The sequence below is a fragment of the Acinonyx jubatus genome, chromosome B3, assembly GCF_027475565.1.
Source record: "Acinonyx jubatus isolate Ajub_Pintada_27869175 chromosome B3, VMU_Ajub_asm_v1.0, whole genome shotgun sequence".
In the NCBI taxonomy this organism is placed as follows: domain Eukaryota; kingdom Metazoa; phylum Chordata; class Mammalia; order Carnivora; family Felidae; genus Acinonyx; species Acinonyx jubatus.
In genome coordinates, this window is record NC_069386.1 from 143,031,569 (window position 1) to 143,034,034 (window position 2,466).

A 2,466-nucleotide genomic window follows, 5' to 3' on the forward strand; every position below is an offset into this window, starting at 1 on the left:
AGGCGGCTAGACCGGGGCTGCGCTTTGAGAACTGAACTCTAGAAGGTGAGCCTGAGTGGGGGCCAGGGACCCCCGGGGAGCCTTGGGTCCTGCTCTGGGAGGGTCTCTGACCCGACATGGACAGGGTGGCACCAGTGAGGGTGTAGACGGGACCCCTGGCACCTGAGAAACTGCTCCTTTGAACCGTTTGAGAAATAAAACAGGTACAGGCGGGTGGGGGGCCTGTGCGGGTCCCCCAGACTCAGCGCCCCGTCTTGACCTTCCCCGTGGAGGAGCCTCGGGGGATCCTGGAACAGCTTCCCCCCACCCAGGGAGAGGCCCACAGTCACCATCGTCCTAAACACAGAGCCTGGGAGCCCAGTCCCTGCAGGAGAAGCAGTTCCTCAAGCAGCAGGGAGCTCAGTGGGCCTTCAAAGTGGCCCTCTGGTGGGGCTTTGTCCCCTCTGCCCCACGATGAGGTCCAGTTGCCCAGAGCCTCCGTCTTGCTCAGGGCACAGTCAGCCCCTGCCCCCCCACCCTGCAGTCAGGCCCTGGGGCTTGGTGTACAGACCGCCCACCTTCTCTCCCGGCTCTCCAGCTTCTCCCCTTCCCAGGCCTCTGCCGCTGGAGAGCCAGGCTCAGGTTGGGCCTCAGGGTCCCTGCTTCCGCTCCTAGGCAACCTCATCATGGCTTTACATGTCATCCCTGCGTCGATGACTCCAGAAGGTACAGCTTTCAGTTCTCCTGGGCTGTCTGGTGCTATGGCAAACCTAACGCCCCCAGCACACCTCGCTACCTCCTGGCCCCAAACCGATCCCCACCCCAGGGTTTCCCTATGTGGTCAAAAATGACATCCCTAAGTAGAGTGAAGCTCTGGCCAAAACTTGGGGGGTCCCTTACTCTGGTCTCGGCCTCACACCCAAGCTTCAAGACATGTTCCCACTACGACCACCTCTCACCTCCGCAGCCGCTGGCTCCTGACGCCTCTTGTCGGCCTCTCTCCACGCAGCAGAGTTTACGGTAACAAACCAGCGCCGCCTGGGGGCCGGGGGAACAGGTGCCGATGGTCACATTTGGGTTTAAGTCCAAAGCGGGGCCAAGTCCCCAGTGCCTGGAGAAGCAGAGCAGGCCCTTACATACAGGTGACAAATGGTTAACAAGACGACTGTGTGGACATCGGGAGCTATAGCAGAAATGCAGTCAGAACAGAACAGGAAAACGTGACAGAGTGGCTGGGCGGCCTGGGGACCGGCACCCCCTGGCCCCTGCACAGTTTGAAGGTGGAGCCCTGGTGTGACCCCACGCCCTGGAGGAGAAGGTCTGCCTGGACCCCAAACTCCGTTCCTCGGGTGCTAGTGGTGGGCGGTCAGGGGGTGGCTTCCCAAAAGGGTGAGGGAACGTGGCCCCTGCAGACACAGGAGCTCACTTAACCCAGCACCAGGGGCCTGGCAGGTGTCCGGACCCGCTCAGAGGAGGAGCCCAAGAACAGACACACAGAACTCGAACAGGAACATGGAGATGGAGGCACAACCAGGTTTTTTTTTGGGGGGGGGGGGGCGGAGAGGGCCAGGACCGTGTCCATCCCAAGTTCACATGGTAAATAAAGCCTGACCCCCAGCCCCTCAGAACATGACTGTATTTGGAGACAATCTCTAAAGAGGAGATTGACTTGAGGCCATTAGGCGGGTCCTAATCCAGGACGTCCTGTCCTCCTAGGAAGAGGTGTGGACACACACAGAGGCAGAGGGACACCCTCGATTGGAGCAGAGGCCTCAGGAAACCCGGAGGAATGCCTTGATCCCAGACCTCAGCCTCCAGGACGGTGAGGAGTTTCTATTGTTTGAGCCTCCAGCCCCAGCGGACAACAGAATAAACTTGCCTGGTGCTCAGGCAGGAATTACTTTGGCATTGTTGGAAGTTATCATAGTGGCTTCCCTGGAGAGAAATCAAATACTGGAGGGGCTCGTTGTGGAGACAATGCAATTTTCCCCGAGGGGAGCCAGGGGGTGGGGTGGGGGGTGGTCCCCAGGGTCAGGGTACAGTCTCGCTAAACCCAGTGGAGATAAGCCTGCTGCCCCCTGCCCTCCCTGCCCTCCCGAGCAGCGGCGGAGGGGGTGAGGGGGGTGGGTCCGAGCCCTGGAGAGGGCCCCTCCCGCCCTTCTCCGGGAAGTGAGTGGGCGGGCCGCATCTCTGCCTGCCCCCGCCCCCACCCCCACCCGCAAGGAGTGACACTGAGGGTGTGGCCTGCAGGGCTTTGGCTTTGCTGGAGCACCGGGGTCTGTGGGAGCCACCTGGGAGGGGAGGGTGCCCCCCACTCCGCGCTGGGGGGTCCCCTAGGCCAACCGTAAGGCACGTGGCTTGTGTGTCACAGGTCACAGCCACTCTAACACCCAGGGCCACTGCACTGGTCGATATCCGATATCCGACAGCCCAGGGCCTCTCAGGCCCCGCCCCCCCGCCCCCCCCCCCCCCGACGGGACCCGCCCC